We start from the raw sequence: 16507 nt of genomic DNA, 5'->3' as shown, positions 1-16507 counted from the left end.
GTCTTCAGTTTTTCAGAATGTTTTGTCTGTCCATGACAGACTTCTCCATTTATTCTTGTCAGACAAAGCCCACACACATCCATAATGTTATTGCATGCCCTCTGGCATTGTTCCTATTTCAAATTCAGCAGGAATTGTGTTACATGGCAAGATGGCCGACTGCGGCGCAGGGCGGGCAGCATTACCAGCTAGGTAACTTTCTTCCAAGTAATTTCAACATACCAACAAATTAAAAGGAGCTCGGAATGAACTACAGAATGCCCTAAAATGTAGGCAAGAGATGCAGTGTAAAATTGGGCAAGAAGTGAAACATCTCTTGTATATCTGAACGGACAGCTCTTTCTGGGCCGGGAATGGGGCTTTCCTTGTGTTGGCTCAGGTAAATCCTTTGGGCTGATTCTGCGACATTACCATGAATAAGTCAAAAATGGAAAATGGATGACATTACCAATCCCAATATTGGCTTGAAATACTTTAAAACCTTCACCTTAAAAATCGTAGATGAATTTTGAAGAATTTAGTTGCCCTAAATTCCGTGGGGTTTCGGATTGCCGATCTATAACCTCTTGCATAGGGTCCTGTAGCATCAGGGCCGGGGGCGGCAATGGCTCGCAGTGCTTCCTGGCAGGCTCATTAGCTCGCTGACCCCGGTGATTCAGCTGACAGGGATTTCTTCTGTAGGTATGAGTTAGGTTAAATTACAGAATCACAGAATAGTAGGGGTTGGAAGGGACCTCTGTGCGTCATCTAGTCCAACGCTCCTGCCGAAGCAGAGTCACCTACAGCAGGCTGCACAGGACCTTGTCCAGGCAGGTCTTGAATATCTCCAGAGAAGGAGACTCCACAACCTCCCTGGGCAGCCTGTTCCAGTGCTCCGTCACCCTCAGAGGGAAGAAGTTCTTCCTCATGTTCAGACGGAACTTCCTGTGCCTCAGTTTGTGCCCATTGCCCCTTGTCCTGTCGCTGGGCTCCACTGAAAAGAGCTTGGCCCCATCCTCCTGACACCCACCCTTCAGATATTTGTAAGTATATATTAGGTCCCCTCGCAGCCTTCTCTTCTTCAGGCTGAACAATCCCAGCTCCCTCAGCCTCTCCTCGTAGGGGAGATGTTCCAGTCCCCTCATCATCCTTGTAGCCCTCCGCTGGACTCTCTCCAGTAGCTCTTCATCTTTCTTGAACTGGGGAGCCCAGAACTGGACACAGTACTCCAGATGGGGCCTCACTAGGGCAGTGTAGAGGGGAAGGAGAACCTCCCTCGTCCTGCTGGCCACACTCTTCTTGATGCACCCCAGGATTCCACTGGCTTTCTTGGCAGCCAGGGCACACTGCTGGCTCATGGTTAACCTGTCGTCCACCAGGACACCCAGGTCCCTCTCCGCAGAGCTGCTCTCCAGCAGGTCCGTCCCAAGCCTGTACTGGTGCATGGGGTTGTTCCTCCCCAGGTGCAGGACCCTGCATTTGCCTTTGTTGAACCTCACCAGGTTCCTCTCTGCCCAGCTTTCCAGCCTATCCAGGTCATGCTGAATGGCAGCACAGCCTTCTGGTGTGTTTACCACACCTCCCAGTTTGGTGTCAGCAGCAAACTTGCTGAGGGTACATTCTAACTCTTCATCCAGGTCGTTGATGAAGAAGTTAAACAAGACTGGGCCCAGTACTGACCCCTGGGGAACACCACTTGTCACCAGCCTCCAACTAGACTCAGCGCCACTGATGACAACCCTCTGAGTTCTGCCATTCAGCCAGTTCTCTATCCACTTCACCGACCACTCATCCAGCCCACACTTCCTGAGCTTCCCTAGGAGGATATCATGGGAGACTGTGTCGAAAGCCTTCCTGAAGTCCAGGTAGACAACATCCACGGCTCTCCCTTCGTCTACCCAGCCAGTCATGTCATCATAGAAAGCTATTAGATTGGTCAGGCATGATTTCCCCTTGGTGAATCCATGCTGACTACTCCTGATAACCTTCTTTTCTTCCACTTGCTTGGTGATGGCCTCCAGGATAAGCTGCTCCATCACCTTTCCCGGGATGGAGGTGAGGCTGACCAGCCTGTAGTTCCCTGGGTCCTCCTTCTTGCCCTTTTTGAAGATTGGAGTGACATTGGCCTTTCTCCAGTCCTCGGGCACCTCTCCTGTCCTCCAGGACCTCTCAAAGATGATGGAGAGTGGCTCAGCAATGACATCCGCCAGCTCCCTCAGCACTCGTGGGTGCATTCCATTGGGGCCCATGGATTTGTGGACGTCCAGATCACTTAAGCGATCCCTCACACAGTCCTCCTCGACCAAGGGAAAGTCGTCCTCTTTGTAGGCTTCTTCTCTTACCTCCGGGGCTTGGGATTCCTGAGGGCCAGTCTTAGCACTGAAGACTGAAGCAAAGAAGGCATTCAGTAGCTCTGCCTTCTCCGCATCCTCCGTCACCAGGACACCCGCCTCATTCAGCAGCGGCCCCACATTGTCCCTAGCCTTCCTTTTGCTGCTGATGTAGTAGAAGAAGCCCTTCTTGTTGTTTTTGACATCCCTTGCCAGCTTCAATTTCAGGTGGGCCTTGGCCTTCCTCGTCGCATCCCTGCATGCTCTCACCACATTTCTGTACTCTTCCCAAGTGGCCTGCCCCTCTTTCCACATTCCATGGACCTTTCTCTTCCGCCTGATCTCTGCTAGAAGCTCCTTGTTTAACCATGCAGGTCTCCTGCCTCCTTTGCTAGATTTCTTTCTCAGGGGGATGCATTGCTCCTGTGCATGGAAGAAGTGTTGTTTAAAGAGCGACCAGCACTCATGGACCACAGAGCGAGGGGAAAAAACACCCCAAAAATGAAACAAAACCCCCAAACCTCTTCCATGTTGAAGCAGAATCACACTCCCATCTCTATTAAACTCCAAAGTTTTCGGGAACAGAGGAAGCTTTTTATTTCTGCTTATACGTGTATGTCTGCCACCCTTTCACAGTGGTGTTTTTACAATGTGTGGAGTGAATGCCCTGGTGTCCTTGTCTGTCTTTAAAATAACAAAAAACAGGTGTCATGAGTTAAGAGAGGAAACTTGAAGGATCCTCTTACAAATAATATATGGCAATAAATTAGAAACAACTCAATGCAGACAAAAGACAAATAAAAAAATAGAGCACTGAGTGGATTTGATACCAAATTATAGTGGAGTCAACTGATAAAGTATTTTCTTAGGGTGAATTTCACAACAAAGCAATTAATAAAAGGAATTAAAATATGCAGTATGCATATGACTCCAGACTGAATGCTCTAGACTTTGTATCCTTCCTCATTCATATGTAGAGAAAATACACTGTCGATCAATTGTTTCAGCAGGCAGAGAGATTTGTTTAAGCAGACTTAAAAAGTCATTTCCTTACTTTTTATCAGTTTATCTTCTACAGAAATGTAACCATGTGTCAGTATCTTAAGCTTATAAAAGAGCTTTCTCTGATCATGGATGTCCAATTTCATAAAAATTATTTTCAAAGTAGAGAAATCCTCCCTAAATGCTAGTGGAGGACCATTTAAAATGCACAAAGTTAGTAAAAATATGTGCCTCTGTGACCTATTTGAGATGTAAATGTGAGAGACGTTCACGTGGAAGTGCTGCCTTGGTCAGTGGGACATCGTGCCACACCGCAGGGATTCGCTCTGTGCCCACTCCCGGGGGAAGCGGAGCCTGGATCCGAAATGGCTCTTAGGTCTCTGATGATGCCTGTTGCTCTTTTTTTTTAATGTTTTGTGTTTATATTTCTGTGAAAAGCTGTGTTCTGAAGCTATGTCTCTGTGCATGTTCGAGCCATTGGTTTTGATTTTGTTTGTACAAAACAGTACTCCCTCCACACACTGAGTGTTAGAAGAAGAGTGCGTGCTTTGTTTAAAGGTGTGGTTCCCAAAGTAGCTGTTCAGAGGTATTTGAAAATATTCAGGGGCAAATCTGTGTGTTGCTTATCATATGTTGGTTAATGTTGTTGCCAGGGTATTCACCTTTTGAAACAGTTTGCAAGAACATAGCTGATGTATGTAAGTTCAAAGCATCTTCATTCTCATCCACCCCAAATTTTTTCTGCAAAATGCTGCAAGTTCACAAAATTAAGAGGTTGAGGAGGCAACGTCATGTAGATGGCGAAAATATTGTAAAAGCTCTGACCTGGGAGCTCAGACCCCTCAAATTTTGCTGATGGATGTGTTTTTGTGAAAGGCTCAGATACTGCTGTATGCAGGTAGAGTTCTCAGGCTATCAGCGACATAGAGATCCTCAACCAAATCTGCTGCTGTCAGGGAAGAAGCAGGCATAGTTTACAGAGGTTAATATCTTCTGTGAGATATGCTGGGAGCACTTCTAGCCCCGTCCTTTCAGTCCCAGTTTGTGTGCCTCCCGAGGGCAGGGCTGCCACGGCCTCGACCGACTGGTGACGTTTGCACAGCAGACGGGGCTTTGTCTGGCTGCCGCGCAGGCAGCGGAGTACGTGGGAAATCCTGCTCTTTCTGTGCCATACTTAATAACAGAAAATAATATAAAATGGAACAAGATTATTTAAATCCTTCAGGCATGTATCATGTTTCTCAGGAACTGGACAGAAATAGCTAAATAAATTGCGCTGGAGTCTTCAAAGGAGAAGTGTTTTCCTACCATTTGAATTCAGTCAGTATCTTAACAGAGCTAAACAAATAACAGGTGTGAGTTTCAGTGAGGAACACACAGTTCAAAAGTTTGATTCTGATTCACACACCAGTGGTCAGGGCTGAAATACGAGGCTTGAACTTATTATACCCATGTATGGCATTTCCTGGCCTCGGCGTTGCAGACGGGAGCACCGGGGGACGCAGCTCCGCAGGCGAGGAATGCGCGAGGATTAGAAGGCGTGCCGTAATGTAAACCAGATTTCTCATAATCTGGGGGATGGGGCTTTACAAGAGCTGCAGTATCACCGGTCACCAGCCACTTCAGTATCCAGCAGCGCTGTAGTAAGTTGAGAAATCCTGAGCGAAGCAGCAATCGCAGTGCTGCTCCCCGGGAACGGGCCTGAGGGCAACCAAGGGGGTCGTTGAGCAGAGCCCCTTGCAGTTCAGAGGGAAGCAAGGAGTACATAAAACAACAATAAAAGCATCCATTCTTCACCATCCTGCCTTTCCCACCTCCCACTTGTGTCCCAAAAGTCACCAAACATTCCCAACACCTGATTTCCTAGTACTAAAAGAAAAAAAAGCCAATGGCAGAATAAGGAGAAGGCCCTGGTTCGGTGTGGGGATTTCCGCCTGCGTTTTTGCCATCGGGGGCTGCTGGCACCCAGCAAGGCTCCCGGCACGGCGCTGGCAGCAGAAGCACCTGCCTGGAGTCGCTGGCTTGAAAAAATACACTTTGTTAGTGCTTCTTTACCTTAACTTTCCGGCAAACATATTTTGTGTTATGTTAATATCAGTAAGTTTTTAGGAGACAGAATTTTTTGCCTATCTTAAGGCTTTTTATTACTGCCTATCTGTAGTTCCTCAATACATTCCCTACATGATGGATTGACAGAAGATTTTTGTGGAGTTTCTGACTATTATCCCGCAGTGAACTCTCATAGAAAGTAAATCTGGAATTCATGATGATGACTGTGATATCAGGATTTGACTCTGTGAGCTATGTTTCTTCAGATCACATTTCTTATGATATAAATAAAAAAGCTTACCAGGGGAACTAAAAGGTTTATAGGAATAAAGATGCTTAGAATATATTCAATTAATAACTGAAAATGAGCAATAGAGTTAAACTGTAAGCTGCTCCCAGACAAGTTGCCACAAAGTGAAATAGGTTATTTACTGTTGCTTTGATGAAAATATATCTAATTAGGCTCTTAATGTAATATATGAGTACCTGAATTATATAGCTCATTCAAATGAAATCCAATAAAATCTTAATTACACAGTGCATTACCATATATTTCATATGCTATATATCTTTACCAGAAAACTATCTAAATATTTGAAAGAGTTAAAACAAAGCCATAAACCTTTTTATCTGAAAACAGGCAGCTGTAAACCCTCATCTTGCAAACATTTTGCTCATGCTCTTTCTCATAAGAAATGCCATTGATTTTAAATCATCGTAGTAAGTGCTGAAAACTGAGCAGATTTGTGCAGTCCATTAGCAAACCTGAACCCTAAAGAGCCAAGTACAAAAGCAAAGAATTTAGTCTTTACTAATAAATTTTAGGTTTCGCTAAAATAACTTCAGATCACTTTTGTGCATATAATACAAAATTTCAATGGTTATATATTATTTTATTTTAAAAGGAGCATTATAAAATGTATAGGTAGGTTTTAGACTCAAGAAACTACCAAGTGGTACAGAAAAATGCATCAAAAACATGTGAAGCGTGATAAATTGTAGAACACCTTTGAAATATCTAAAACGTAATGGATGCTCCAGCTTCTTTCCAGGCTCTCATTCTCTCCCTGCTGAAAAGAGCTCGATGCATGATCTGATCGGATATTCTATTAAATTGTACTTCCTTGCGTTGTTGGCTCAAGAGGGTGGGCACCAAGGGAGCAGTCATGCCAAGCCAGGCTGGGGGCAGAGGAATGCCATTGCATGTAAGCATGGGATCTTGCTTAGCATGATCAAAATTTTTAGAACAATTTTGTTAGGTATTAACTAATAAAATGTCACTGTAAAACTGTGGGACGGCATATGAGATGCTTTTGAGTGTGGAACGTAGCTGACGAACGGAAAATGTGACGAACTGCCAAGATTAGCAGCTAAAGAGTCTGAAATCATCTGCTCTGCAACAGCGAATGCGACGAGAGCTTTTGCATTTACGAGTTTTTTTGGCAGCGCTTCTCTGAAGAGGTTATGGTATATACAATATATTATTTGTGTTATCTCTGTCATTGTTAATGAGATTTAATATATGCACACCAAGCGTGTATTGTATCTGCAGGTGCAGAAGGAAGTGCACGGCACTGCAAACATTCCCTAATGTAACCCATCTTTCTTCGGAGTCTGAAAGATTAGGCTATGCAGCATGGATAGCAGATGAAAGAGAGGAACATGCCTTTGTTCCTACTCCCAGTGTGTGTGCTCACTCTCAGTTTGTGTGTTCATTGTAATATGTCACCCTAACACTTGCAAAGTAAAAAATTAAGTACTTTCTGCATTTTTAAAAAGTTTTCTTTATGAACATGGAGCGATAGAGCTAATTTAATATATGGATCTACAGCAAGATGTGATTTAAAGGCCCAGCATACTACCCTGGATTTACCTCGGTATTGCACAAGTTCTAGCCCAGTGTTATAATGCTGTAGTTCCTCAATTACAGTGTGATGGAGAATCTGTCCTTTTAAATATGCTGTAATTTCAGCATTTATTTTTAACTGTTTATTCTGAATCTGACTGTTCTGAAGTTACAGATAAACTGGACTTCAGTCTTCTGAAAATGAGCAGATTCCATCTATTTGATTTCAATTGCTTTGTGGCAACTGGACCTCTAACATCAATTCCTTACGAAGCAGCCCTAAGCTGAATGATGGGTGTTGACACCTACAGTTTTGGCTGAACTCTTGGCCTGGCTGGTAGAAATGTATCAAAGTTAGGAGACTTTTTTTGCTTCTCAAACACATGGATATGTGCAGGTAGGTACTCCAAGTATTTAATTAAAACAGGCTTTTTAGAACTAGCCAGGAGGAGTCACTGAGTTCTTGCCGCACTCAGGAGGAGATCTGAACTGGGCGACATCTAAGATGAACCTAACTGAGATTCAGGCACCAGAGAGTATGGTAAAAATAGATATCTGTAGTTGTTCTTTAGAAGAACTGTGCCTTTAAAAAAAAAACAAAACCAAAACAACAGCAAGCCAACAAATGATGCCTTCATAGAAAATGGTACTGCTACCACATTTTATGTAAATTCCTACTGGTTATAATCTTCATTCTGCGGAATAGGATATTTGCGTTAAATTCTCTTTTCTACTGCAGCGTTGAAGTGTATCTCCATATGAAGACCTCCTGAAGCTTTGTTATCGTGCAGAAATTAATGCAAAGAGGACAGTGCTGACTGCAGCTGAAGGGCCTTTTGCTGGGCGGTGGTTTGCAGGGTTCCACCACACCTTGCTGCTTTATGGTAGGTATCACTGTGTACAAAGAAAGATATTTGTGATATAATTGGAAACCCAGGCTTCACGTTTTACCGAATACAGTAACCACAAGGTAACTAAGCCGCAGTTCTTTTAGTTTCATATACGTGTGTAGTTTTTTCTCCATTAAAAGTGGATTAGTTTTGATAGGAGGTGGAGTGACTACCCCTTTCTCCCCATACATAGAGATGGACCACTGATCATGATGGCAGTGGAAGATACAGTTAGCTTTCCACACAGAGAGAGCATACGTGGTTCTCTGCTGGTTTATGAAATCTTTTGAGTGTTACACAAGAACTAAGAAATTACTTGCACAATCTGGGCTGGTAGCAACATTACAGAGAACTTTCAGTTTTAATTTTCTGAATATTGGAAGGCTGCTAGGTAGAAATGTTTTGTCATGAGAAGTTTAATTTAGATTTTGAGTTTAATCCAGGTGAAGTCAGCAGAGACTGATGCCCCTCTTCTCTTCCTGCCCTCCCCTTACAAACGAAGGGAGGTGAGATCAGCTGCTGGTGTGTGGGACTCACCTGGGTGCAAAAGGGCTCAGGTGTTGCCTTTAAAGAGCTGAGGGAGCAAGTATTACCTGTTCTTCAGGAGCTTTGCTCACCAGCAAAGGAGCTTCTCATGGTAAGTTGGTTGAGTTGTTGCCTCTTAAGAAATAAAAATGTCTGTCCTTCCTCTCTAATGTAGTGATGTGCATAGATATATACCTTTTATTTATGTATACATGTGTTTGTATACGTGTGTTTAAGAGGGTGTCACAGGGATGGGTAATGGGTGCTGTGTAATGGAGAGCAACTCAAGGTGAGTTTTCTTTGCTGTAGAGTTGGAGATACTTGCACTTACTGCTTTGAGCTACTTAAGAGGACTAGTAGAATTTGAGCTTTTTTTTCCTCCTTAAGAAGTGTAAACCTAGAAACAAAGCAGAATGGTATTTTCCTGAAGTAAGATTGTTATTTGCACTGTTGGTAGGATTATGGTGGAAACATGCCTGCCCTGTTACAGAAAAATGTTCAGGTTATTTGTATTACAAGAGTCATATGACTGCTAGCACAATGCATGCTTTCTTCCTCAAAACCTTAGCCTTAAAAACTATGGTTGAAATTGGACCTTTGGGGATGATGTAAATGAGGCTTTTTATTTTTAAAGCAGAAGGGACAAATTACTTAATGCATTTACAGTAAACAAGCTTTCAGTGCTCTATAATGAGCAAGTTTAATTGTACCTGAGTCCCACTACCCATATATGCCACTGTTCATAAAATACTATTAATTTAAATCACTAAATGGCAGCTAATTATTGAGCTTTTAATCTTAAAATAATCAAAATAAGTTGGTGTGGAAAGGACATAGAAGTTAAAAATGCCACTGGTATGATTAGGTAGCTAGCTCATTAAAGGTATATCTGCTCCTGGTTCCCGTCAAAGGTTTCAGGTTGGAATTTGTTGAACAGGGTAGCTTGTAGTATATGAGTTGAGCACTTTTTCTGTTTGCTTTGTATCACCTGGAGCTGTTAGCAGGAATGAGGGGTCTAAAAGCACTGAATTCTGTTGTGAAGCACAGGGCAAGCGCTGGGTTGTGGGGCCCTGGTAGTGCCCACAGCTGGGCTCCCAACATGCCCACCGCCGGTGTGGGAGCTGTGATGAAGAAAATTCCTCTGTGCCTCGGTGGAGCAGGCCTACGTGACACAGAGCAAATGGACTTTTTATACTCTATGTAAGTAGGGGAACTTAATGCTCCATGAAACCAGATAAATCTCAGACTCGTGAACGTAACTGAGCCGATGACGGTGGTTTACTGCACAGCGCTGTCAGTTAAGACCTGTTCTTCTGCAGTAGAAGAGTAGTGTTCAGTACTACAAGGAAACCTCTTTCTGGCTAACCTTTTCATCAATTCTTTATTTCCCAGTGTTCAAAAGATGATTATTCTTGTCTCATGCTCGTTTCCTGGGAACATACCCAAATCTAGCCAGATGCTGGAAAGTGTCTGGGAGCATCAGTTCAAGAGTGGGGTCCTGACTGTAGCCAGTTTGGCATGCCCAGTAACCAAATGAACCCAGTTAGTTGCAGAACTGCAGCCAACTGGAGTTTTTCCACTGTGGTCAGGAAAGGGAGGAACTGACTCTCAGCCTCCCCGAGTCCCCCCTCTGGAAAACAGGGTTAAAAAAGGTGGTTGAAGAATGAATATTGACATTATTTTGAAGGTTAAACCTGGGAAGAAGGTGATTTATTATAAGGATGGCAGTCATCACCATTCTGTTGTTAGCACAACAGCTTTTTATGGAGTAACCTTTTACAGCCGGGGCTTGCTATGGTGGTTTCTTTCCCTTTGCTTTTAAGCTGCTTAAGTGTTCCTGCGATGTGTAGCTATATTGTGCCTCTGGCACTGCCAGATGTGTCAGGATTGCTATGGCTTTTTGCTGACTTCACATAATATAAATAGAACTACAATAGAGCAGACATGGAAATAGAACCAGTAACAGAAGCTATAGCACACTTACTGCTCTGGTTTGAGGTTAGCTTGTCCCTGGTAGGTGAAAGAGTTCCTGGAAAGAACATAAAATATGAATTATGTAGCACAGATATTTGTGCAGGGAAAAAAATGATATTTTCAGAAAGTTTATCTGACCTTCTGGAGTTCAAGTGAGGTTTATATGTCCAGCTCATAGTCCCTAAATTTTAAAGCAAAACAAACCCCACACTCTTCCCTTTTTTCAGTGTAATGAAGATATTCTCCTCTCTTTCGGTGTAATTGTATTGTCAAATGGAAGACTGTTCAAATAATCAGCAACGTAATTGGGAAAGCTTTTTTGCTCGCGCTGTCTTCAGTTGAAATACAGTCCTTACTTCTAACACCCTTTGCAGCAGGGCAGTTTTCTTAAAGGAAAGGGAAGAAAACCCCCCAGCCTTTAATGAAGAAGAGAGCCAAGGGAAACTGATAAGTTATATTTTTATAACTGTCTCAAAGGCAGCTTCAGCTTTCCATTTTTAGCAAATAAAAGCCAGGTTATGAGACTTATAGAATATGTTGTATGTAACTGATCTTTTCTTTTCCCCTCCCATCCCCCTTTTTATTCCTCCTTTGGGAACTGCAGATTCCCATGCTCTAGGACTAGGAATATTACTTTTTAAGAGAAGTTAAACAGAGTAGCTGGAGTCAACTCTGCTTTGGAATTATACTGGCACAGCTTGCAGAGGTTGGAAATGAGCAGACATGCTCTGAAGACTGTTTGATTCCCTTCCACTAGGGATTTCTGTTGCATTTTAGGGAAAATTTCTCAGCTTTCGCGTACTATGATTTATTTATTTCTAGACACTGTTAGCTATATTTTTCTGCGTAGATGATGTATGAGACTTATACTTGGAGCTGTTGATGAACAAATGAGACTAGGAGTTTAAAAGGAAACAGGCAGTTTTTGAGAGAAGGATATTGCTAATGAAAGAACCAGTTTCCATTTTTGCATTCCTTGGGGGGGGGTGTGGGGGGTGTGGAAGTGCTATAGAAACCTGTACTGTGCTTGGAAACGTGTGACTGGAGCTGTGAAACTCCTCCCGGGTTATGCTTGAGGAGCGGAGCAGTTTACCAGCCAGAAGGCAGCACAGACCCTGGGACAGCCCCGCAGGCTGCGTGGGACTGTTGGCAGCTGAGAGCGAGGACGCAAAGTGTCCCGTGCTGGGCGTGGGATCCGCACGTGAAGCAGAGTAGCCGCTCTCCGCAGGCTTAGTGAAATCGGACAAGGAATTTTACCCAGCAGCAGGACATGTAAAATCATGGCTGCCTTTAAGCCTGCTGATTTCCAGTGGTCCCTTTCATAAGCACATGCCCAGTTTTTCTGAGAAGTGCAGCTAAATTGTTGTTTCTACTTATTCTATGACAGCTTTGACGTACACCTTCTTTTTTCAACAGAGATTGATAAACTGTTGATTTACTATTTTAGGCAGATTAGATGAGATGATGGAAGTATCTTAAATATATTCATGTACAGAAAATAGATGGCTGTTTTTACAAGAATGAAAAGCAACTACCCTTATTATGCTTTTTTATAGGTTGTATAAGGTTTTATTTAATAGCTTACCATAAATTTTCATTGTCATCTTTCTGTGTCGGGTAAAAGCAGATTCTCCTTCATCCTGGTTGCTTTTTTTATTCCAGGTCTCTATAGTCTTTGTTCTAGGAATGCAGGGTAGGTGGGAATTAGTGGCTGGTTGTGCCAACATTGCGACCTGATCTTATTTAGAAATTATATTGACTTGTGTTTGGAAGAAGAACCATTGATGAAAACATACACATTTTTAATGAATTTCAGTGTGAAACCTTTTGATTATAGCTGATAAACAAGCTGAAAATCATTCTGTTGAAGGAGGCAGGCTAAATTTTTACTTTGGCTAGAAGAAATGGCAAAAAAAGATGTATTTCAGAATGTATATGAATTTTTAAATGAAACTTTATTTTTACTTTAAAATCTTATTTTTGTGGCTACATTAAAATAATTTCAGTAAAATTTTGGTACAATTTTAACTAATTTCAAATTGAAATATGTACTTGTTAATCTAGAAATCTTGCCTTGTGTTTAGCCAGAAGAAGAAATTAAAACTAACTTTTGACCCAAACCATTTTTCAAATTAAGATGGAATTAAGAACTGTTTTGTGGTTTTTTGCTCTTCTGCCGTCACACCTGCTGTGTTCAGTGTTATGCACAGGAACACGCAAGAAGTAGATGTTTTCCTTTGGATTTTTGTTAGGCTTAGCTCATTCTTGAGACATTTACTGATATTCCATTTACTTCTAAACCAGAGTAAAGACATATTCTTGTTGAAATCAAGATAATTTTATTTTCAGTATTTCTGGAATTATATTTGACTTATGTTTTCACCAAACATTCTGATGAAATTGCAGATAAATATGTAAAATGAAGATTTGTAAATGATGATTTTTTTATTATAAGAAATTTTTCTGCTGTGTAGATACTAAAATTTGTTTTCTGTATTTTGAACTAGTTTTTTCCACTGTAGGGTTAGACCAGGGAGTTGCAGTCTCTTGTGTAATCTTTATGGAGGTCAGAAGCAGTCTGAAGAAGGTCAGATTTTACACACACAGAGCCAAGCCTTCAGCACAACTTAGCATGTCACATAGTGGAGGCTTCCTCCAGAATAAATTGAAATACCTAGTGAGATTTGAGCTTTTTTCGAAATGTGAATTCTGATGATTCTAAAAGCATTGGTTTTTCTGTTTGCACATCAGTAAAGGTGATTTACAATGTTTTATCTGAAAGAAGATTTCATCTTCTCTAACAAGGTCCAAAACATCCAACTTTCTCCTTGTGTCGTACCTTTAGAGGTGTACCTCACTGGTACTTGCCAATACCACCTTATTGTCGCTGTCTCTGGGTAGCAGACAGGATCCACAGAGGACGAATGAAGACAGCCTAACCCGTGTATCGCTGCCTCTCTCCGACCAGACCACTTTGCGTTTGCTGCTGCTGAGCTCTTGTGCTAAAGCTTTCCAGGCTCGCTTATTGAAATGAATTTCCTTCTTGTGGTGTTTCAAATTGAATAGGGATCTCTGAATGTAACTCCTTGAGGAGTATGCATTAGCAATCCACCTGGGTGAGAATTTGAATTGCAGGTTGTGTATTGGTGTTGGGGGCTGAATCATCTTCATCCTGCTGTGTTGGATTTTTCTTACTTATTTTGATCTAAATAACTATTTGGCCATGGGAAAATATGTTTACGTTAACACTTACCATCTTAAATTCCTGTATCTGCTCTGAAACAATGCCTCTTTAACAAATAACGGAGCTGTGAAACATATGTTTAACTGTTTGGAAGCCGCAGATGTGGTGCCAGGCAGGAGGGAGTGAAATGACTGTGCACATGCTGCAGCTGATCTCGGGAACAGTTGGGATCAAGGTACCAAACATATTAGACAGGTGGTCAGACTGGTGCAGACTAAGCTACGTGTTTGGGTTCTGAGGAGTAGCCCTTGGTATGACATCAGAAAGAAGCTTAAAGCGTGTAAATCCTTTTCTGAGGTATCTAAGTATGGCAGTATGAATGCCAACTCTGAAGATTCGGGATCTTTAGTAATTCTTCCCTTGAATGCTGTGATTTAAAAAAAAAAAAATTGTAAGCCGTCTTTGATGTATGCGTTCTTAATGACAAAGAACAGAAGAGATATCAAACTATCTTATCTTCCTCACAAAAGAGGGTAAAGTTTCTTATAGCTACAGTTGGGTAACATGGTGAGTTATCTTCTTTGTGTTAGTAATTGTAGAAATTAATTTAAGCAGCTTACTTTGCTTCCGTTGTTATGCCTGCAAGTATACGGAGAAAAATGTGTTATATATTGCAATCTAGTAAATGAGAAGTGCTGCAGAAGGAGCTGCTGGAAAGGAATCGCCAGGGCCGTGGAGCCTTACCTGTTGCGTTTGTACGCTCAGAGCGTGCATTGCAGCAGCGTTTCAGGCCTGAACTCGCTTTCCAGCCCCACAGTGTGCTATAAATGCTGCAGTGCACTTTATGCGCTTAAACATACACGTGCAGCTCTTACTAAAGTCGGAGGCATTATTTGGCTCAAGATGTTTTGGCAAGATTATTTTAACCTCACAGAAGTTCTGGATTTAGCTTGCGAGGATGAAAGAAACCAGAAAACGGAAAGGTTTCAGAACATGGTTAGGGCTTCTTACGTTCTTAATCAGCTGAATGCTGCATATAGTGACTAATGCTTTTGATTTTTGGCTTTACCCTTTTCTCCCTGTTCCTTATAATATGACAGGCAAGCAGGGGGAAAAAATATTTCTAAAAATCACTATTGTTCTGTACCATTTTAAACATTGCTTGAAAATTATTCTTGCTGAAAATTTTAAAATTGCTTTTACAAACCTCTATTTCCTAAACAGTACTTTTAACAATTCTGTGTTTCCTTTCATTGCTGTGTCCCTCTAAGGCTTTGGTAGAGCTGGGTATGCTGTTGAGATGCAGCGTATGTGGACAACAAAAAAGAACAGGTGAATATAAATATTGCTGTAGCTCACTGAGGCTTAGGTGTCTCATAAAGAGGAGGAGTGCAGTGAGGTGGAGGGAGAGATTGTGAATATCTCAAAGCCTTTTATCCCGGTCTGGTCCTGTTTTCCATAGTCTGTTGTGTTGCTTCAACCAGTGTCTCAACCTAGCTGAAACTTACTTCCTTGTAAAACAAAACCACAAGAAACACAAGAGTTAAATTCTTTGTTAGTGTTGCCTGCCCGAGGGTAATGGTACCAAACATGATTTATGAAATACATCAGCTTTGTAGCTACATGATAGGTCCAAGAGATCGTGCTGGGGAGAAGCCAGTGAATGTCTGTGAAGTGTCAAGGATGCACTAAAGAGTGAAGAATATAAAGACATGTGACAAAACTGCAATATGTGAACCTGAATTCCTCTTCTTTGGCTCACAGATGACTCCAAGCTGGCAGAAGTTTCATGACAAAAGCTTCTAAGGAGAAACCGATGCGAAAAGAAACAGCTCAGATGCTAAAGAACTAAAAGGGCAAATAGATGCAAAGGAAAAGAATGGTCCCAACATAAGGATCTAGTAAACTTTCAAAATATTTTCATAATATCTCCATGCTCATTAACTGTCAAGTATTGTAAACAAGAGCTGTTGACTGCTGAGCATATTCAAAATCTGTCCAATTCAGTTTAGGTGCTCCAACAAAGTCCTTTGAAAATTCACTCCTATATGTGGGATCTGAAAAGCTACCCATAGCTTACAAATGGGAAAAGATGTCCCACTCAAAGGAGTAAGTACTGTCATGTTTCTTGTTATTCCTGTGTTAGTGGGTTTACATGTGAGAAAGTCCAAGCAGAATTTGATTCTGCCTTTGTTTAAAAAAAAAAAAAATTAAAAATTATGAAAAATATATAGTCAATGGCATCTGTGAGCTTTCTGGAAAACCAGCACTATCTTCTCCCTCCCACCTCGGAGGAGCAATGTAAATATGCTCAAATGTTTACATTTTAAATTACCACCTTTCACAATGAACAGTGCGAGACAAAAATGGCTCAGTTTCAAGTAATTAAAAAAAAAAATCTTTGCCCTTTTTAAAGTAATTATATGAATTTGTGTTTTTCAGACTGAGCTCCTAAGTACTTGGTCTGCAGAACCCTTCATATGCACTCCAGGTGAGCCAGACCTGCTGTTTGCACATTTGGGTTGTATTTGCAGTTGCAGAATTGAAGGGCTCAGCTGCGGCTGATTTCTCAGCGATATCATGAGTTGCTTGCATTGCTGTTCCAGCTCTAACAAGTTCTGCTATTTCAAGAATGAAACACATCATTCTACTTTAAGACAGTATAGTAATAGTACTTTTTTCTCAATGACAGTTTCTTAAATCTGACTTGGAGGACTTCCAGTGAGGT

The 16507-nt window shown here is 41.7% G+C and overlaps 1 protein-coding gene across 1 annotated transcript in view; it reads left to right on the top strand.

Moving 5' to 3' along the window:
• Nucleotides 1–16507, top strand: part of CDH11 (cadherin 11) — a 528216-nt gene that overhangs the window by 224617 nt on the left and 287092 nt on the right. The window contains exon 7 of the mRNA XM_075434068.1: nt 7946–8090. The gene's annotated coding sequence lies outside the window, so the exon portion shown is untranslated. The remainder of the gene's footprint in view (nt 1–7945; nt 8091–16507) is intronic.

The sequence above is a fragment of the Opisthocomus hoazin genome, chromosome 12, assembly GCF_030867145.1.
Source record: "Opisthocomus hoazin isolate bOpiHoa1 chromosome 12, bOpiHoa1.hap1, whole genome shotgun sequence".
NCBI lineage: Eukaryota > Metazoa > Chordata > Aves > Opisthocomiformes > Opisthocomidae > Opisthocomus > Opisthocomus hoazin.
This window is presented reverse-complemented; position numbering and strand designations above follow the sequence as displayed.